Below are 22,871 nucleotides of genomic sequence, written 5' to 3'. Positions count from 1 at the left end.
AAAAGGGTTGGGACTTCCCTTGGTGGTCCAGTAATTGAGAATCCGCCTGCCAATGCAGGAGACATGGGTTTGATCTCTGGTCTGAGAAGATCCCACATGCCACGGGGTAACTAAGCTGGTGCGCAACAACTACTGAGCCTGCGATCTAGAGCCTTTGAGCCACAACTACTGAAGCCTATGGGCCTAGAGGCTGTAGTCTGTGCTCCGCAACAAAAGAAGCCACAGCAATAAGTCCGTGCACCACAACTAGAGAGTAGTCCCCACTCGCTGTAACTAGAGAAAGCCCGAGTGCAGCAATGAAGATCCAGTGCAGACAAAAAGTAAATATATTTTTTTGAATTAAAGGTTGTTACTGGCTGTACTTTTAATTCCTTCCCTCAAATGTTCTTATGGTGGTTGGTCTTCAGCAATGATGATTAAAAAATCAAAGAAAATAGAGAATCAGTTATTTATTTCCGGCTTCAGTGAGTCTTTGCCCAGTAGGGTAACTTCACTTTCATATTATGAAAGGCAATGTATATGTCATTAAGTCTTTACAGCTTTTGGTCGTCATGCTAGAAGGCATAGCTTCTTCAAAGCTTCTGCCTCTGAAAGAAGTTTGAGTCCACAATATTATTCTTTAAATGTAGGAATCTTTTTAACCAAATGAATTTTTCCTCCTAGGTTTAAAAGGCGTGATCTTAATACATGGCTTATATTTTAAAATAAGTATTTCATGTTGAAATAATGTTAGATTTACAATGAATTTGTGAAGATAGTTCTGATGTTCTGGATATCTTTCCCCCAACTTCCCCAAAGGTTAACATTTTATATAACAGACAGTGGCACAGTACTCTGCAGTGTAGAATTTGTTTGGATTTCCCTAGTTTTTCTACCAAGGTTTTTATTTTTCTTCCTGTTCCAGGATCCAAAATTGTTATACATGTTTATTTTAGAAACATGTATAGATAAAAAGACAAAACAAAGTAAGGGTGACCCCCTACCCAGAGATATCTATTGAGATTTTTAGTATATATCCTTCCATATCCCCCAAACTTTTTGAATGCCCCTAAAACACTGGGTCTTAGAAAAGACCCTGATGCTAGAAAAGATTGAGGGCAGGAGGAGAAGGGGATGACAGAGGACAAGATGGTTGGATGGCTTCTCTGACTCAATGGCCATGAGTTTGAGCAAACTCCAGGAGCTAGTGAAGAACATGGAAGCCTGGAATGCTGCAGTTCATGGGGTCACAAAGTCAGACACGACTGAGTGACTGAACAACAACAAAACACAAAATGTGTTTTATATACTGTTTTATAATTGCTTTTTACACTTAATATAGCATTTACTTTTTTGGTGAACATGTTCCCATGTCTGCTATTTTTTATATAGTTTAATCTATTCCCTATCCTGAGGGTTTGTTTTTTTTTTTTTTTTGTCATGCTATGTGGCTTGCAGAATCTTAGTTCCCCAACCAGGGATTGAACACATATCCTCAGCAGTGAAAGCACCGCGTCCTAACCACTGGACTGCCAGCAAATTCCCTATCTTTAGTTATTTTGTTTCCATTTATTTGTTCAATTAACTCTTCATGATGAAAGAGAAACTATGCGAGTATTCTCAACGTTTTTTCCCCAACAAACCTGAGAGGACACTCTTATCAGTAACTGTGGCTTACTAAACCAGTGATTCTAAATAGGTGTGTATTTGGTTGAACTGTGTGAAATTGCTATTTTGGGGGGTATGTAACAGTTTTTTGACTATCAGCAGTTTTATATGGCTCAACTTAATAGTTTTAAAAAAAATCTTTATTTATATTTTGAAAAATTTCCGATAAAGATCATGTTCGTTTACTAAGACAAAGTATATTCTTTATTACTACTAAAAGTCGTTTAAGAGGGACTAAAGAAAAACTGCCAAAATCAATTCATGAAAGTATATTTTAAAATGTGGGATAATACCACCTAATAGTTTTTTAAATAGCTTTCTAAATCATTCTGATTCCTTTCCTTCCTTCTCACTCCCCTCAGAATCCCTGGCATCTCACTCTGAGATTCTCTGCATTTAGAATGATAAGCTGACTGAGAAATTTCACCAGGTAAAAATGTTGACAAATCACCTTCCAGGTATCTCTGATAAACAAACATCCTTAAGACCTATGCCTGTGTTAACGATATATGCAGAGAACTTGAAATCTGGTGAATTGCATCTGTCCATCAGTATGCTGAAAATAAACTTGTGAGCATTTAACCTAAGCTCTGAAAGATGCACGGAGAAGGCAATGGCAAGCCACTTCAGTACTCTTGCCTAGAAAATCCCATGGATGGAGGAGCCTGGTAGGCTGCAGTCCGTGGAGTCGCTGGGGGTCGGATACGACTGAGCGACTTCACTTTCACTTTTCACTTTCACACATTGGAGAAGGAAATGGCAGGCCGCTCCGGTGTTCTTGCCTGGAGAATCCCAGGGACGGGGGAGCCTGGCGGGCTTCTGTCTATGGGGTCACACAGAGTCGGACACGACTGAAGTGACTTAGCAGCAGCAGCAGCTGGAAGATGCAGGCTAATTGATGGCTCTGCCTCCTGGTTCCATATCTGTATTGGATAGCCAGGTTCACTGGCGCCACCCAGTGGTTTCTTGTAGACTAGCAGCTGATGTTGCTCAATACTGCCGCTGCTGCTGCAAAGTTGCTTCAGTCATTTCCAACTCTGTGCGACCCCATAGACGGCAGCCCACTAGGCTCCTCCCATCCCTGGGATTCTCGAGGCAAGAGTACTGGAGTGGGTTGCCATTGCCTTCTCCGCTCTTAATACTACTTTCACTTTTTTTTCTTTCCTGTTTTTCCACGTTCATTGTCTCACCTTACTTTGCTTCTCTCCATCTGTGCCAATTGCACTAGCGGATTTCGTTTAGCCCAGCTGATGAGAATCGGAGTGGTACCGTAGCCATATAATTTTGCTGCGATATCCTTATATCAGTAAAGACTTTGGAATATGAGACATGAAATATAGATGTAAACATACTGAACAGGCCGTTACTTGCTCTGCTTGTGAAATCATTATTCCTACCCAGAATGGCCAGAAAATTTGTATTCTGCCAGAATGTGGCATGTCGCGTGTTTAATTTCAAACTTCTCAATAGATGAGAGGAAGTATTCCTATACATCTCAGATATGAAGAGGCATACATTTCTGCCTAGAGTGAAAGATTTCAGTGGGGATTCATTCTTTGGTCTCTTTCCTCTTTAGCATGACTTGTTATTTCAGTCCAGAACTTTTTTGTAAGCACCTACTGTGTACCTGTACTGTTCTGGGTTCTTGGGATTATAGCAATGATGGGGACAGATATGACTTCTGTCTTTAAAGAGCTTATAGCCCAGCTGGGGAACAGAAACTTGCACACGTTTAGGTGTTGTGCCATGTGAGCACTGGGAGGACAAACAGCAGAGGCACCTGACATAAAGTGGGGAGGTCAAGGAAGGCTTTTTAGAAGTGTCATTTCAACTAAGACCTAAAGGAAGCCAAGAAAAGGGAGAAGAGAATGTTCTTGGCAAAGAGAAAAGCATGTGCTAGATGCAGAAGTGAGAGATTAAGTTTGGTGCTTTGGAGAACCTAAAAGAAGTTCATGATGGCTGGAGCTGTGAGATCAGCTCATTTCAGCTTCACAGCAGTCCCAGGAGGTAGGAGTATTATTTCCCTCCATTTCAGGGTTGTGGCAAATGAGGCACAGAAGGGACATAACTTGCCTGAGGTCACTCAACTCTAGTAAGTGGCACCGCCAGGAACTGGACCCAGGCCGGCTGGCTCCAGCACATTGGTTCACAGTTACCCTTCATCACGGCGGTGTGTTGTGTGTACTGGAGCTTCACTGTCTCCCTCCCTTTAGCCTTTGATGGAGCATAGCACCTTATCTGGGCTTCCCTGGTGGCTCAGAGGTAAAGCGTCTGCCTCCAATGCGGGAGACCTGGGTTCGATCTCTGGGTCGGGAAGATCTCCTGGAGAAGGAAACGGTAACCCACTCCAGTATTCTTGCCTGGAGAAGCCTGGTAGGCTACAGTCCACGGGGTCGCAAAGAGTCGGATACGACTGAGCGATGGAACGGAACGGAGCACCTTATCCTGTTCATCTGTGGTCTTTTTTTTTTTTTTCTGATGGGCCAAATTAAATAAAATCTTTCTTAGTAAGCTGAATATTAGGCTGTACTGGATACAGCCTCTTCTAAGAACTGAAGCTTATAAATAGGTGAAAAATTCCTTAAGCTTACAGCATCTGGGTTAGTCTGGAATGTCTCCTGTTTGCTTTAGTCTTTTATCACTGGGAATCAAATACCTCATTCGATATTCAACTGTATGGTTGCTAACCTGTATTTTCCAGAAAATCTTAGATGGCAAGTTATAATTGGTTGTATTTTTCAGAAATGAGTATCAGATTTGTATTCCCTGCAAAGTTAGAATTTTTGTTTGCTCAGTCCATGGGGTCGCAAAGAGTTGGACATGACTGAGTGCATAACTACAAAGTTGGTTTGGCAATAGGTTAGTTGCCAAATTAACCTATTTGATTTAGGTTAATTTAGTGAAAGGGTAAACACAACTTCTTAAATAGGATTATAGTCTTTAAAAATCATAAGTTAAAAACCTATTCGTGGAGGTATTTTCTTAAAATGGATCTGATTTATCCTTTATGTACTCAATATACCAGTGTATGCTTTGTAAGATGAGGAATTGACTTGCTAGAAATTACCAATTAAAATCTAAGTAGATTTTAGAAGTAGGATTATAAATATTTGGTTGTAGATAAAATATTTAAAGTTATCATAATTTGATATTGTTGAAACACTTGGAATAAAAAGTCATGTGTGTGTTTAATGGCACAAAGCTGATTATTTCATTTACTTGCCCATTTGTGTATCACTGTGGATTCAGTCAGGACTTAGTACAGGGAAGTGTCTTTCCAGTTGTGAAGGCTGGCTTCTGCTGATGTAGCCATACACTCTTACCTTGTTCTCTGTGGGACCAGAGTTAGGGTTATTACTGGGTCATCACTAGGGTTGTCTCTCCAAAAAAAGGAAAAAGATTGGGGGGGATGACTCTGATAAGAATTCTGGTAAGAATCTGGGACAACACATGACAACCAGGGAACATATATTAGCAAGCTAAGAAATGTGATTGCCTTTTTTTTCACCAATTCCTGTGCATATGAGCTTGGTCACTCAGTTGTGTCCAACTCTTTGCAATGCCATGGAGCCCACCATGTTCCAGTGTCAATGGAATTTTCCAGGCAAGAATCCTGGAGTGGGTTGCTATTTCCTTCTCCAGGGGATCTCCTGACCCAAGGTTCGAACCCTCGTCTCTTATATTGCACGCAGATTCTTCACCAATTCACACAGGGCTCAAATTTGTGAGCTTAGCTTCAGAAGCACTGGCTCGGCTCAGTTGAGTTAACCAGCAGCCACAGATAGCTTTTCCTTTACTTTGGAGTAAAAACATTAATTTTCAAGTAAATAAAAAACATTAATTTTCAAGTAAATTGTATATTGCAGTGGGATGTTATGCGTAGCCACTGTGTGCCTTTTATCATTTTGAGCATTGTGAACTCAGTGCCACTAGGCCCTGTTGAGGTTATTGCAGGACACAGTTGGAGCTGTGTGGGCCTTTACAGGAAATGAGATTACTTAATGATACTTTACTCTTGCCCGAAACATTTTGAAATGAAAACTTTGAGGGAAAGAAATGATTCAACCCTTTCTGCCTCCTACAGCTTTTTGAAGTCAGCTAGTACATATTAGTAACCTGATATCACAGTTAATTGGAATGTCTGAAGCAAGACTGTCTTAGGTAAGATGAGATCCTCTAATATTCGGAGCCACTGGTCCCAGAGTTCAGGTTGTAAACAAGTGGGTACTGATGGAGAGTTTACTCTTAAAATCCCCTGCCTGTATCATCCCTCCCATCATCATGTGGAAAGCAAAGAAAAGATACTCATTTGCTGCCTTTTGCCTGTGATGCTTTCAGCTGGGGGCAGGCAGGCCTCAATTCCCATTAGGGGGCTGATTGATATTAATATTAATTAATAATATGTTAGTATTAATATACTTGGGCTAGCTGAAAAATATTTTCTTTGTGGGGCAGAGGAATGCCAATATGATTCCTCTCATACCTCTTAAATCTTTTGCCAGTGTCACCTGGCATTTGAGTTCCTGTTTGTTTTAATAGGATAAATGGGTGGAACTGTGGGCATTAAGGAAATTATTGGTATTTCCATCTGTGCAGAACCCCTTGTGATTATCTAGCTTTTTGATATTGCCTATTCACTTGCCAGTAGGCTTCCCTGGTGGCTCAGATGGTAAAGAATCTGTCTGTAGTGGGGGAGACCTGGGTTCAATCCCTGGGTCAGGAAGATCCCCTGGAGATGGGAATGTTGCCTGGGAAATCCTGAGGACAGAGGAACCTGGCAGGCTACAGTGAGTTACAGCAAGAAAAAAACCCACTTATTTTATTTCGCTTCATAGATCATATTACACAAGCCAAAGAAGTTTATTTTACTTTGAGTCTAGTTTAAAAACTGAAGTATCTAATCTTCTCTCTACAATGCAGTTATGTCAGCAAAATAGCATCACCTCACCATGTCAGTAGGGCTCAATGCCTTATGGGCCGTGTTCGTTGTCAGTTATCAATACCCACATATAAACATAGACACACACTAGAATTAATTGACACTGGTGCTATATTTTTTACTTATATATTGAATGATAAAAGTAATATGTTCACTGTAGCAGTTTTAGAAAATGTAGGAAAAAATAGGACAAAACTAAAAATCACCTGTAATTCTACAATCCAGAGATGAATATTTCAACTGGTAGCCTGCGTATATTTGGTTAAGTTTTGTCTTAAACCAGTTTCACTTATTAATATCTTGACTGTTTTTTCACATCCTTAAAATCTTTGACAATACTGCATTTGATGACTGTACTGTTAAACCATGAGGATACATCATTATTTTACTAGTCTCCTTTTGGATATTTGCTGTTGGTTCTAGTTTTCTGTTCTTTATATCACAGCAGTGACTATTGTCTATGTTTTTTTGTGCGTGTGCATTTCTGTTTCCTTAGGCTAGTCCTAGAAGTAGAGAGTGAAATTACTCAGTCATGAGGTATGTATGACTTAAAGCTTCTGAATGCCTATTGCCAAATTACTTTCTATAAAACTTGTACCAATTTACACTTCCGTCAATGGGATATAAAGTGCCTTTCTGTATACATTTGGCAACACTGAACAATTTCTTTATTCTTAATTGGCACTACTTTCGACGGAACTCCAGTGCATTTTTTTTCAGCAAATAAAAATTATTCCTGGCAGAAATGAAAGTGGCGCTTGCAATATTATGAACAGTAGTACTGCCCGGAACTGGTGGCCCCAGATTCTTTGAGAGTCATCGAAACAGGCCATATTTTAGCTCTAAGAGTCTGTATTTCTAAAAATGTATTTTCTTTTCTCAAGTAGTTTATCAATCTCATCTTTAATGTAGAAGAAAATGCTAATGTTTTTCTCCTAAAATGATTGCTTCATGAGTACTTATTGTTCATTACCTTAGTGCTCTCTGTCTGTTTATTTATTGAGTCATGTCTTTAAAAACAAAATGTAACTTCTGGCAAAAATTGCCCAAGCTTTTGGAAAGTTTTGATTATTAAACAGCAGTACTTTCTGGTCAAGATCTCTTAAAGTAACAAATACTTCTTTCAAGCATTGTTCAGTTCTTCAGTATTTTAATAAAGGCCTTGTAAATTCAGAATTACCCATGTATCAACACACTGCTTGAGTAAACTTGGAAGGAAGAGATGTAGTAAGTACAATGTTTGATATTATGCAATCAATTTGTTCAAAACACTCTTTTAAATCAGTATTGGAAGATTGTTGCTCCTGAGTCAAATATTACCAATGTGCCAGCAATTTTCATCTATTAAAACAGTTCTTCCCCAGTGATTGCCTCCTAATAGTCAAGCTATATCTTAGGTGGATCTTACAAATAGGACTCTTGATATTTGTGACTTTAAAAATTTATTTAAATGCAGTTGTTCTATTGAGAACATTTAAAGAGAATGTGCCTTTCTGTCTTGATACTGTTAATTTCATCCTAGGTAACCAAAAGGTTAGAAATAGTGTACTTTTTTGCTTTCTAATATTCTCACATTTCATCTTAAAACTAATCAACACTGATTAGAAAGAAATTCTTACATTAGCCATATAGGGAAGCATATAAGAGTCTTTCCTTATGTTCTAGAAAATAGATCTTCTCTTAGCTCCTGTGATCATTTGGAAGGGGAGGGAAGAGAATTTCTTTTTAGAGACTAATTACTCTCATTTTAGGGAGAAGGAAATGGCAACCCACTCCAGTATTCTTGCTTCGAGAATCCTGTGGACAGAGGAGCCTGGAGGGCTGCTGTCCATAGGGTCGCATAGAGTCGGACACGACTGAAGCGACCTAGCATGCATGCATGCATTGGAGAAGGAAATGGCAACCCACTCCAGTATTCTTGCCTGGAGAATCCCAGGGACGGAGGAGCCTGGTGGGCTGCCATCTATGGGGTCGCACAGAGCTGGACACAACTGAAGCGACTTAGCAGCAGCAGCAGACTCTCATTTTAAAGCCTATTTCAGCTCTGGAAGTCTATAACTTTGTAGGTAAGGAATGGAATTTATATGCATATAGTTTATCTTCCTGTCCCAGGTGAGGTCTGGTACTTATATTGTAGGTAGATACTTGTCATTTTTATACATACACATAATTTACATGTGTACGATATGCAAATTGTATGTGTGCATGTATATATATAAAGCCATGCTAATGATGAAACTGTGTGTGTATATAATTCATATAATTTACCATACTAATTATAAGGGGAAAAGTTATGTAAGAGAATGGGTGATAACAGAATTCTTAACTAGAGTTGAAGTATTTCTCTTAATGTTCAAACTAGACTCTGTCTTTGAGCTTGGGTAAAGACAATGGGTAGAGTATAAATAAACATTGCTTCAAAACTGAGAAAATGAAACAAAGAATTTACCCCAGAATACTGCAGATTTAACTACGTAAAGAAATATTCATTGTTGTCATGGATATGCAATTTATATATTGTTCTAGCACTGAAAAGAATAATTTCTGACTAACGAGTAAAACAAAGGATTTTCTCTTTGGTTAAAATTGATTATCATTGTATCATTGTTCTAAAATATACTGGTAGTGTTTTGTTGTAAGTACTTTTCCAAAATGTCTGCTGAAGTTGATAATTTAAAAAAAATCCTATCTTAAAAATGGTTACTAATGAAGTGAAAGCTGATATTAAATGTGAAGAAAAAGATGAGTTAAACCAGCTGTATTCTCTGACAGCTGTTAGTTTCCTTTATCCATTCCAGGAGATTTTTAATGCTCTTTCAAGCCAAAATAGATGCAGAGATAGTAAGACACAATCCTTGCCCCATATGACCTTCTATTTATGTTTACTTAAGTGATTAAGATAAATTCATAAATGGTATAAGGTGCAGTTAACCTCGCAGTTTGACTTAAAAATTCTTCTAGAAATGTATCCTATAGAAGGGCTGGCATAAATATATTGTTAAGGGTGTTTATTGCTATGTTTCTAGTGATGAGAAATTAGAAAACCCCAAATACCCATCAATAGAGAAGATTGGTAAGACTTAATTTTGACATGGCCATACAATGGAATACCATATAACTGTTAAAATTTAAAAAGCAATAACAAAGTAGTATTATGTTAGATCTATGTATTCTGACATGGAAAGGCATGTAAGAGCCATTTCTTAAAAAGAAAGTTGCAAGCTTGTGTAGATAGTATAATTCAGTTTTTTAAAATTGTGTGTGTATATTAGAATATGCTTAGAAAAAAGTCCCCGAGTGTATTCACCAAACTGTTAAAGCTCTTGTTTCTAGAGGATCGAATGAAAAAGATAGTTTCACTTGTATTTGATAATTTGTAATGTTTGTTTTTCAAGCAGCTTTTTGAGATCATGAGTATTTTATAAACACTTTTGGTTTTAACTTTTCCATGAAGCAACATTATAGTCTATGACTAGTCTGTGACTAGAGTCTGGAATTACATCCGTACTCTTTTCATGATATATTCTGGGTAGTTTTACTTAGGTTATAACATTTCTTTAATAGTTTTAATGTTTACAAATCAAGTGACCCACAATCTTAGGAGCATTTAAAGCTCCTGGACCACTCATACTCAAGTATATTTTTAAAGGGAAAAGAAAAGATTCTATTGTAGCTTAGACTCTGAGTGGTACCTCTGGTAATTTGACTACCTTATGACTGTCATGTAGGCCTTTCAAATGAGTCATTTTCTTGTTCCTTTAGGATTTTGAAAAACTAATTTTTAAGTAAGCAACTTTTATTTCTGGAAACTTTGGAAGATACTAAATCAAAGAATACACAACATAAAATTAGTAAAGCATGTAAAATTCCCCTTTAATTGTACCATGCAATAATAGCAGTAATATTTGGTGCATGTCTTGCTAACTTTTCTATGAATATGTGCCTTCTCAAATATGTATGTGTTTATATAGTGATAGACTCATACATACTGTTTTGCACCTGTGTCATTTTTTATTTCAACATCTCTGACCTTTAAAATATATGCTAGCATGGCAGTTTTCACCCATTAGTATTTGCTGTTATATAAATTTTGTATACATAGATTTATAAAAGACTGTTGCTTAGGGAATTGTTTTGTAAGGGACTTTCCAGGATTTACTTTTAGATTTGGACACAGTGTGGGTAGGACTTTGTTAATGTTTCCCACTCTTTCCTGAAACATTCTCTTTTAAACTTACTAAGATTGGTCCTTGAGTCATTAAGGAAGGAATGATTGATCATGCCTGAAACATTTCCATCTGATGCTATCACATTGTTAGTATATTGACTTTACTTTAGAAAAATGTTTCCAAAATATTCATTAGCAGACTAACTTATTTACAGAAAGGGCAAAAACTAAACACATTAATGGTTTGTTATGAAGTCTGTCTCAAAACATGAGGTTGAACAACACTGCCTTCTATTTGTATTACTTTTTCCCTTAGTCACTCTCTTGTTAGCTGCAAGGACACTCTTATGCTCCCTGATATTTAGTGGGTAAGGCTTTCTCAGAGCTTCCTCATTCCCTAATTGAAAGCTGATCAACTCTAGATGCTGTATTACTCCTTTTTTTCATGCCACCAAATGACACTACCCTTATGGAAGAAAGTGAAGAGGAACTCAAAAGCCTCTTGATGAAAGTGAAAGAGGAGAGTGAAAAGGTTGGCTTGAAGCTCACCATTCAGAAAACAAAGATCATGGCATCTGGTCCCATCACTTCATGGGAAATAGATGGAAAAACAGTGGAAACAGTGTCAGACTTTATTTTTTTGGGCTCCAAAATCACTGCAGATGCTGATTACAGCCATGAAATTAAAAGACGCTTGCTCATTGGAAGGAAAGTTATGACCAACCTTGATAGTATATTAAAAAGCAGAGACATTACTTTGCCAACAAAGGTCCGTCTAGTCAAGGCTATGGTTTTTCCTGTGGTCATGTATGGATGTGAGAGTTGGACTGTGAAGAAAGGTGACCGCCGAAGAATCGATGCTTTTGAACTGTGGTGTTGGAGAAGACTCTTGAGAGTCCCTTGGACTGCAAGGAGATCCAGCCAATCCATTCTAAAGGAGATCAATCCTGGGTGTTCATTGGAAGGTCTGATGCTAAAGCTGAAACTGCAATACTTTGGCCACCTCATGCGACGAGTTGACTCACTGGAAAAGACTCTGATGCTGGAAAAGGTTGGGGGCGGGAGGAGAAGGGGACGACCGAAAATGAGATGGCTGGATGGCATCACCGACTCTGTGGACATGAGTTTGAGTGAACTCCGGGAGTTGGTGATGGACAGGGAGGCCTGGCATGCTGTGATTCATGGGGTCGCGGAGAGTCGGACACGACTGAGTGACTGAACTGAACTGAACTGAAATGACTATAAAGTGGAAACAAACCATGTTATATGCTTCAGTCTGTTTAAAAATTTGCTATGCTAAGGATTTCCAACTTCCTTATGTTGCAAAAGCTTGCATATCCGTGAAAGTGAAAAGTATGACTCAAATTTGCATTTTAATTTTAGCCAGATCATCCATATTTCTGATCATCTGTAAAGAGAACCTGCGTGTTGATAATCTGTTTAGTTCTTTTATATCAAATTATTTCTTCAATTTAATAGGATGATTTTAAGAGGAGGATGCTATTTTGTAGGGAGGAGGCTAGAGAGAGAGGCGAGTGCCAGTTTTTCTGTAGTGTAGAGAAACTTAATTAGGCTCGGTTAGGAAATGTGATTTGATTCCCTTTTATCATACTGGGAAGCTGTTGCTTGCTTGATTTTTGTATGTGTGTGATGAAAGAAATGTCCTTTAAGATTATAGGCACTGAGAAAAATTATGTCTGTCTTTTGTATTAAAGAACATCTGAGAGTTACTTTGTCCTGCCCAATTGATTGAGAGCTCTCAGACTGGAAATTAGCCAAAGGTTGGTATGGGCCTCTCATCCAGCTGATACTTCTGAGTATCCTCTCCACCCTCTCTCTCTGTGGGACCAATGACCAAGTGTCAACTCTCCTTTGGAAACTTTCACTATGGAAATTATTTTTCAAATTACACAAACTACTGGATAGTTTTGTATCCTGTCCTCACTCTGCATCACCTATAGGTGTTCATGTGATTTTATGAAAGGTTGGTTTTTTGTTGTTAGTTATCTGAATTAAGCTTTGTGGGGGGGAGGAAATACATGCATTTGTATAAAAAATATGAAGTTTTTCTTCCTCACCGTTCTCTTTTTGAGCTCTTGGGACTTTGTTTTAACAGGAACGTGCAGAGATTTCCCCTCTTGGTGTTAATATCAAGTGTTAGCCCTCAGGGAGAAAAGGAAGAAAATATTAAATAGTGTGTCTTTTGTTTATAAGTCATCTTAACCACTTGTATTCGCACAGGTACTGATACTATTGCCAGAGCCCCCTTTCCTAGAGTAGATTGTGGGTATTAACTTGAGTTGAAAAGTAGTTCTATTAAGCCAAACGAGAGGCATACTCAGTTAGTGATTGATCTGGGTATAAACCTTTGTTTCCTTCACCCTCCTGATGGTAGCAAAAGAGAAAACCAACTGTTTGAGTATGCTGATTAATTATATGGATGTTTGATTTGCAACTTCCATTGAGGTGTCTAGAGTAAAAATTTTGTTTGAATGTTATTCTTATAATCATATGGAAATAGTACCAAGTACTACTGGATGGAAAGGAAACTGAAGCATAATATGATGCCCAGTCATGTTGAAATGTAAGTAAACAGTATCAGTTACTGGAGAGCTTTATTTTACTGTTCCGAGTATTCAGATGGTAAGAAGTTTTCTCTTGCATTTTCCAAAACAGACTAACCCTTAACTATAAATGGATCCTAAACCTTCACAGTGTATATATCTTGAAGGATGTCACAAGACTATCTCTTTGTTCATTGAAGGAAGATGAAAATTATCTCTCATTTCTGCTTCAGTTCAGTTCAGTCGCTCAGTCGTGTCCGACTCTCCACGACCCCATGAATCACAGCATGCCAGGCCTCCCTGTCCATCACCAACTCCCGGAGCTCACTCAAACTTAGACCAGTGCTATATGTGAATTTGGAAAGAGCCATGTATTGTTTAAAGGAAATAGTTCATTTTTAGTGAGAAAATAGCTGGGTGCCTGTGGGCATTGAGTTTGGGGATAACCAGTCAAATTGACCTACTAGTTTCCTATAGTCAGACTTTGTCTCTGAACTTGGCTCCTATCCTGACTATGGGAGATTAAGAGGTAGAAATAAAACCATTTACATCATGACTCCTGCTCCCTGTCATTTAAAAAAATGTAATTGTGTATATATATTTTATTGAGATATAATTATCATATAACATTGTATAAGTTTAAGATGTACAATGAGTTGATTTGATATATTTATATATTATACTGTTTACTATCTTAGTATTGGCTAACAACTATCACATCATGTTAACTATCATTTCTTTTTTGTGACAAGAACATTTGAAATCTAATCTCTTAGAAATTTTGAAATATGTAATACAGTATTGTTGATCATAGTTACTCTGCTATGCATTATAGGTCTCCAGAACTTACTCAACGTTCTAGTTGCAAGTTTGTATCTTTTAACAGCATCTCCCCAATTCCTCCACCACCCCACCCAGCCCCTGATAACCAGCCTTCTAGTTTGTTGAGTTTGACCTTTTCAGATTCCCCATAAGTGATATAATACAATATTTGTCTTTCTTTGACTTAATCTAACTATAACGTCTCAGGGTCCATCCATGTTTTTGAAAATGGCAGGATTTCCTTCTTTTTCATGACTGAATAATACCTCCATTGTGTGTGTGTGTGTGTCTGTGTGTGTGTGTGCATGCATATCACATCTTCTTTATCCATTCATCCCTTAGCAGACACTTAGGTTTTTTCCATATCTTGGCTATTGTGGTGCTGGAGAAGTCTCTTGAGAGTCCCTTGGACTGCAAGGAGATCCAGCCAGTCCATTCTAAAAGAGATCAATCCTCGGTGTTCATTGGAAGGACTGATGCTAAAGCTGAAACTCCAATACTTTGGCCACCTCATGCAACGAGTTGACTCACTGGAAAAGACTCTGATGCTGGGAGGGATTGGGGGCGGGAGGAGAAGGGGACGACAGAGAATGAGATGGCTGGATGGTATCACCGACTCAATGGAGATGAGTTTGAGTGAACTCCGGGAGTTGGTGATGGACAGGGAGGCCTGGCGTGCTGTGATTCATGGGGTCACAAAGAGTCAGACACGACTGAGCGACTGAACTGAACTGAACTGAAACATGGGAAGGCATTGAAGAGATCTTCAGTATCCTGTTTTCATTTCCTTTGCATATATAAGCAGAGATAGGAATGCTGGATCATGTGATAGCTGTAGTTTAAATTTTGGGGAAACCTCCATACTGTTTTCCATAGTGCCTGCATCAGTTTGCATTCCTACCAACAGTGCGCAAGAGGTCCCTTTTTCTCCGCATCCTCACCAGCACTCATTACCTCATGTCTTTTTGGTGACAGCCATTCTAACAGATGTGAGGTGATAACTCAATGTAGTTTTGATTTGCATTTCCCTGATGATTAGTGATATTGAGTACCTTTTTATGTACCTTGTTGACCATTTTCTTTGGGAAAATGTCTATTCAGTCCTCTGCCTGTTTCTTAATCTGCCCTTTTCCCATAGGGTTTTGACTACTGTTTCTTAGAGCCAGGCTCATTTACTTTTGTAAGACCCAATAGCACTATTTCTAGTCATTTCTTGTTTTTCCTTTGGTACCTGGCTTATCATGAACTAAGGTGCACAGGTAATGGGAAAAAGCAGGTGGGTTTCTTTTTAAAGAGGATCTTTTCTTATGTCACTATACACATAAATATTGTCTCTTATTGCAGATTCAAATCCAGAAAGATATACGGGTTCTTCTTAAGAGAAAAAGAGAAAATCTGTAAGTATTTGTCCTTTAAAAATTCTAAATTTGCAAACTTGTCAGTTTTTGGAGAAAGTTAAGTGACCAAACTAATAGACATTTTTCCTCTCTTTATATTGGAAAAACCCTGCCAATATTTATATGCTAAAAAGGCATTATTTGGAAAAGTAAAATAGGAAAACCTTTTACTCTGGACAGCTTCTAAGACTTAAAACATCTGTCACTCATTTATGAATGGGGAAGTGATAATTAAAATCTAAATTTTATCTTCTTTATTTTAGTATTACCAAAAAGTGGAGTCACGATTGGAGTTCCAGTTCTGACTCCTGAGGCAGTGTATCTCTGAAAAGTTATTTAGTTTTCCTTTGCTTCAATTTCTTCATCTGTAAAATCAGCTTAATAGTAAGTGTCCAGTGAATGGTTCATTAATATTGATGAAGTTGAATCTGTAGTAGTGTATACTTTCTCCAATAAATTGAAGCTTAATTTTAGTTATTATTTCTCAAAATGATTTAAATATATTTCTGATATTAAAAAATCTGAGCATCAGTGCTGTCCTTCATGGAACACCTACTCTAGACTATAATATAGAATGGAAGAAATATAACAGAGCACCTAAAATTATAATTTTAGTGTTTGAGCCTTGGACCTTGAAAATTACCTAGTTCAGGAGTTCCCAAACATTTACTTTTAGACAGTACCCTGACCAGTGAAGACTTTTTACTGGTTTATGGTGAAATGAGGGAAGCCCCACAGGCCATGAGATTTTTAAAGCTGAACTTTTCCATTTGAAAAATTGCTGCTTATTATAAGTTATATCCTTCTAATTTTGAAGAGTTAGACCTGTTCTGTATTTTTATGAAATGATGGTGATAGTAAATGATAGGTTTTTGTTTTTTATGTCCATGCTTGGCCAAAAAAAAATTGCAGTTGTGTCATTGCCCTCACCATCATTCTTTGTTTATAAAACTTTTACTTGTCTATGATATCTTAAAATCTGAATCCAACTTTCTCATGTAGATAAGGAAATAGACAAGAGGTAATTTAATTTGTTCCAGGTAGTGCAGCTGGTCAAGCTACTGAGCCAGGACCAAAGCCCCATATACAATGCTGTCTCTCTTGTATTTCTGGTCTTCTGAGAATAACTCTCATTATAATAGATTATGAAACTGAAACAGAAGAAATAGTAGTTTTTATGTGCTCATAACTATTTTTGAATTCCAAGTATAAAGAAATTCAAAAGACTTAACTTGCTTATATAGCGAAGATTGCTACAGTTGACTGATTAGGCTGCATTAGAAAAATCTTGAACATGAACAAAGATTTTCATCAACAGACCAAAATTAGTTGTCTCCAAATTCAGCATGCTATCCCATGATTGACAAAGGAGATAAGGTAACAGGTTTAGTGTTTCTTTTGGGAAATAGACCATAGTGCAATTATATGGGCTGTAGGATTCAGGCTCCTATAGTTATTTATACACAGAGAATCTATTTCCTGTTTCTTTTTCCCTCTGCACCACCACCCCACATGTCCCACACACAAAAATTTATTGTAATTGACCTGCAGCCCACTTAGGTGTGTAAGAGAAAGAACTACCAAGGTGAAAAGCAGGAGTTTCCAGAAGCTGTAGCAAGAGTATCTGGCCAGTTCAGGAGTCAACAGACACTTTAGAGAGAGTTCTTCAATTGGCATAGTGCCTTGGCTCTCCCAAAGTACACTTCAAAATAGAAATACATAATTCTCTTATCTCACTCACACTCGTGAAGCTTGCATGGGTCAGGTGAACAAATGAACATGAAGAGAGAACAGAATGGAAAATATTCCTCATCCCTAACATGGAGACATTACCTCCCGGAGTACTTTTCCATGGTTTCTTGTATTTGACTTCATGTGGCATCCTTTTTTAGTTAAAAATTCTTTAATTTCTCAAATGTCAGGTACACCCATAATTCAGTGTGAATAATTTAACTATGTATTGCATTAATAATAATGTTAATAATAAAAATACATATTGAATTTTTTCATTGTCTTTGGAATATCCTTGCCCTTTTCTTTACTAGCACTAATATTTGAGTTGACTGTAAGTTGGCTATAAGATTTCAGTCTTCAACAGATTTATCAGTCACTGAACTCTTATTAATCTCAGTTATAAGATATATTTGCTACTGAAGAGCAGAGCGAGGTTTTATTGTTTTATTTTGTTATCTACCACAGTACAGTTTCACATTATGGTGGCCTGGTAGCTGAATCATAGTGACTTATTTAGCCATTTTGTAAGAAATGGTTTAAGACTGCTGCTGCTGCTGCTAAGTCACTTCAGTCGTGTCCGACTCTGTGTGACCCCATAGACGGAAGCCCACCAGGCTCCCCCATCCCTGGGATTCTCCAGGCAAGAACACTGGAGTGGGTTGCCATTTCCTTCTCCAATGTGTGAAAGTGAAAAGTGAAAGTGAAGTTGCTCAGTCGTGTCTGACCCTTAGCGACCCCATGGACTACAGCCCACCAGGCTCCTCCATCCATGGGATTCTCCAAGCAAGAGTACTGGAGTGGCTTGCCATTGCCTTCTCCCGGTTTAAGACTACCTTGCTGCATAACTTTTTAACAGTGTGAGTACTGGGAGACAACATTCATAGAGAACCAATCTATTAAACTGGTCCCTCCTCTAGCAAAGGCCAAAAAAGATGTAAGTTGCAAAATTCTCCCTGTAACACAAAGGCTGTGGGAAATAACACTGCAAGTTAACAGATTTTTTTTAATCTGTGCTCAGGGTTGGCAGCTCACAGCTGTATTAATTTATTATAATTAGTAGATAAGATGATAGGAGACAGATGTGTAACAAATATCAACGATAATAGTCTGTATATTTCTCATTCAGATAACACATTTATAACTGTGAGCTAATTTGAAAGTTCAGATATGTAATCCGATTGTTTTTAATTAACTTATGTTAAGATCATAAAGAAAAAAATACCCAGTACATGGAAGACTTTACAGACAAAAAGTCTACACCATGCATGATGGGCCGTTTGATGTAGCAGCAGTAGCAGATGCTCTTTAGCAGCAGCAGTAAGGATTGGGGTTGTCATTGTCGTTGTCTGCTTCCCTTCTGCAGCACTGAACCCTTTGTATTTCTCTCTGAACACATACCCCCTAGAACTTAGTTTCTCTCCCATTTTTCATGATGTCTGATAAAGTTGGATTATAATATCATGCTTTGTTGGCAGGTGCCACTTCTAGCATGATATATTCTCAAAATTCCTTATATGTAAGCTTTGGATTAAATTATATCCAACCCACTCTCAACTTTGGAAAACTTTAAAAATCAAGTGTTTTTTTAAAAATAAAAATCAAGTGTGTTTCAATCACTTAAAATGAGGAAGATAAATGTACTTGTACACAGTGTGTGTGAAGTGTGTAGGCACGACATTGTATGAGGCTCTGACATTTCAACACACTACATCTCCTTATTTCAACATATGTAGATAGGATCCCAATTATACTATCCTGTGACCTAGAAAAAGCATTATCTGATACGTGCTGGGCATGTTCTTAACACATTATGGGAGGGAACGCATGCTCAAGCAAGAAAGGGCATCTTCAACATGGCAGCTGAGGTGCTTTCTTTGCTGGGGAAAGCTGGGAAGAGACTAGCAGGATGGCGACTTCAGGAGTTAATATCCGTCCAGGTGATGATGCAAACAGGTTTGGTTAATCTTGTTAGAGATGGTACCAAAGATCAGTCATGGCTGTTAGACTCTTCTAGCCAAACTAGCTAGGCAGGGGCACAATGTGTGGTATAGAGTGTGTGTCTAGTCATCCTCGGTGTTTGCTTTTCTTTTGCTTTTTTTCAGCTTTCAAATGTATTTATTATAATTACTGTATACTTCAAAAGTTTGACTGTATAAGCTATTTCATACTGATTAGATTGACTTACCAACTTTGAGTCACATGAGACTTACATAGAGCAGACGGGTATATATTTTACATGATTATTCAGTCCTACAAACTGTCTGATAGCAAAAGATTGTGCTAGCTACTCTTATTGCCTTTTATTGTCTTAAAATATTAACGTTTTAAAAGTTTTAATGTTGAAATACAAGGTTAATTATGTTGTAATGTAGTACCTATGAAGTTTGATTTCATTAACCAAAGCAACTGTTTTCTTTAACGTGTATATAACCTTTCTCCTATATGTTTTAAAATCACTTGAAACTTTTTAATAGTGTGTGAAAGAAAATAGGAATTTTAAAAAAGCATTCCACTCCTTTACAAAAGTCTTGTTGATGCAATATCTATGTTGAAGTATGATCTTTTAAAGTGCAACAGGTATGCATATCTGTTTTAATCTCTTGGAATTTTTATAATTGTTTTCTGATTTAATGTTTAGTGGATACAGGCTTATCCTTTTCAGAAGGCAAATTATCTATTTAAATTACTCTTAACTTATGTGTGATTTGAAAATGTGATTTCTTAAAGTAGCACTGAGAGTTAATCATTGATTATCACATTGATCTCTCTTACATTTTCATAAGGAAATATATCAAAGACAGATGAAGTATACTTGTCTCTACCATGTGTCTCAACTTGGTAGATGCATGGATCCTTGCTTGATTTAGACCATTTTCTAAAACTTGCAAAAAAAAATCTTGGCATTGACTTTAGTTTATTATTTTGTCTCTTTCTTAAATGGGTGTTGTGTCACATGCTACTGGGAAAGATGATGATTTCTTTTAAATTCAGCCTTTAATCAGTATGTCGCATTTGTTTACTTTGTGTGCTGGAGCTTCATGTATTACTAATGCTTTTTGTGTTTAACCTAACTATCTCAGAGCGTTTGAAGTAACTGGAATGAAATACTTAACATTAAACTTGGCCTCAAAACAAGAAGCAAGGTAAAATTACATCTGATTTTCATTTAAACTTCTAGGACTCACTGGGCAGCTAAAGGGCTCCCCTCACCACCGCTATAAAAATGCCTTAGACTGTAGGACAAATCAGTGCTCAAAGTTGTCATCAGGATTTTTTCATACACAAAGTTTGTCACTCTCACCTATTTAAATTATATGAGTATGACCCAGGTCACAGACAGTACAGCTAAAAACATGGACTTTAAAATCCAGTAGACCTGGATCAGAATCCCTACTTAGCTGTGTTATCTTGGTCAAATGATCTGTCTGAGACTGTTATATCATCAGTTATAAGTTATATCCCTAGGGTAATTAGTTCAAAGAGTGTTTCTGAAGGATTAAAGGAAATAGTGTATCTAAAGGACTGATCACAGTCCTAGCCCATAGTACAGGCTCAATAAGTAGCTGTTAATCTGATTCTTGGGCTTCCCAGGTGGCTCATTGGTAAAGAATCCCCCTGCCGATGCAGGAGGCGCAAGTTCGATCCCTGCGTCAGGAAGATCCCCTAGAGGAGGGCATGGCAACCCACTCCAGTATTCTTGCCTGGAGAATCCCATGGACAGAGAAGCCTAGCAGGCTACAGTCCACAGGGTCACTGAAGAGTTGGACACAACTGAGTGAGCGTGCAATCCGATTCCCAAATGGAATGCTGAACATCAACAGGAATGATTCGCTATCCCCTGACTGAAGCTGATGCCCTGCACTTTCCAGCTGAAATACAAGTGCATCATTTGATTTTAAGGAAGTGAAACTCAGAGTTCATGTCCTCCTGGTGGGACAGCAGTATCCCTCTTCATACATGGCAGGCAGCATTTGTGAAAGGCATCCGTGAAAAGGCACATGGTACAAATTCTATAATCCTCTTGCCTTTGTAACAGCTTGTTTTTTTCCTCTGTGGAAAAGGCAGTTTGTCCAGTTTCATGTTTTCTATCAAGCAACCAAACACATGTTCAAGTTAATTACCAGGGATTTCCTGGAGTGTTGGCATGGACAAGTGATTTTTTAAAAAGATGACTAAGATTGGTTGTCTTCTGGCTACTGCCCTTAACATCCATTTTTACTTTATAGTTTCAGAGCAATCCCATGTCCATTCTTATTTCAGTCAAGTTTATTGAACACTTCATATGCAAAGGTACAAGTGTAGGAGGATTCAGCAGCAAACAACAAACTGCCTCACGGAACCTTTATGTTCTAACGGAGGCCTTGAAAATAAACATGAAAGATAAAGCATATGATGTAGTAGTAGTGTTAAGTACTAAGGAGAGGAATCAAAATGGGCTGTGATTTTGGAGTGACTGGAGAAGGCCTTGGGCTTCCCAGGTGGCTCTGTGGTAAAGAATCCACTTGCAGTGTAGGAGACGTAAGAGACCTGAGTTCGATCCCTGGGTCAGAAAGATACCCTGGAAGAGGGTATGGCAACCCATTCCAGTATTCTTGCCTGGGAAATCCCATGACTGGAGCCTGGCAGGCTATAGTCCATAGGGTCACAGAGTCAGACACGACTTAGCAACTGAGCACGGAGAAGGCCTTACTGAGGGGGTGATACTTGAATAAAGGCAAAAAGGAGATGAGGAAATAAGCTGGGCAGGTATCTTGGAAGAACATTCCAGCCAGAGAGAATAGTGTGTACAAGAACCCTGAGGCAGGGTCATGCTTGTTGTGTCCCAGAAACATCAAGGAACAAGTGGCATGGTAGCAGAAGGAAACAGGGACAGTGTCGCAGATGAAGGCAGAAACTTGAGGTGGGGGACAGGTCCCTTCTCATAGATCGGAGTAAGGACTATGTTTTTTTCTGAATGAGTCACATGGGGATTCTTTGAAAGGTTTTGAGCAGAGGAATGACATGATCTACCTTACAGTTGAACTAGAGCACTCTGGCTGCTGAGTTTAGAATTTGTTATAAAGGTGGAAGCAGGGAGCTCACATTGGCTATTGCATTTCTCCAGGTGAGAGGAGATAGTGGCTTGAGCCAGGTTGGTATGTGTGGAGGTGGTGAGAAGTAGTCAGATTTGATATCTGTTTTGTGAGTAGAGCCGGTAGGATTTGCTGATGAATTGGCTGTGGAATTGTGAGAAAGAGAGGGGAATGAAAGTAAACCTGATTGAAGGCTTTTGGTTAAAGCAACTGGAGCTACAGAGTTGGGCAAGACTGAGTGGGCTCTTTATGGAAGGATGATCAGCAACTCAATTTCCTATTAATATATATATATATATTAAATGAGTATGTAACTGATATCTAAATGGATCTGTTGAGGAAGCAGTTGGATATACAAACCTAGTGCTTAAGGGAGACCTCCAGGCTTAGCGAAGAAACTTTGGGATCATCATCATATATATGCTGTTTAAAGCTATAAGCCTAAATGAGATCACCTTGAGAGTGAGCTTAGATAAAGAAGAGGTTCAAGGACTGAACACTATAGCATTGAGAGGTCCGGGAGATGAG

At 38.2% G+C, this 22,871-nt stretch overlaps 1 protein-coding gene across 4 annotated transcripts in view; it reads left to right on the top strand.

Moving 5' to 3' along the window:
• Positions 1 to 22,871, top strand: part of ACSL4 (acyl-CoA synthetase long chain family member 4) — a 74,245-nt gene that overhangs the window by 14,714 nt on the left and 36,660 nt on the right. For 2 of the 4 annotated variants that reach the window (XM_055393972.2, XM_055393971.2), the window contains exon 2: positions 15,485 to 15,537. The gene's annotated coding sequence lies outside the window, so the exon portion shown is untranslated. Of the gene's footprint in view, positions 1 to 7,082; positions 7,124 to 15,484; positions 15,538 to 22,871 lie in introns of those variants that run through there. The other 2 variants (XM_055393973.2, XM_055393974.2) reach the window with 2 other exon arrangements.

Source organism: Moschus berezovskii, chromosome X, assembly GCF_049115385.1.
Source record: "Moschus berezovskii isolate FMDL1 chromosome X, NW_MosBer_1.0, whole genome shotgun sequence".
NCBI classification, from domain to species: Eukaryota; Metazoa; Chordata; class Mammalia; order Artiodactyla; family Moschidae; genus Moschus; species Moschus berezovskii.
The sequence above is the reverse complement of the archived record's forward strand: the minus strand, read 5'-3'. Positions and strand labels throughout refer to the sequence as shown.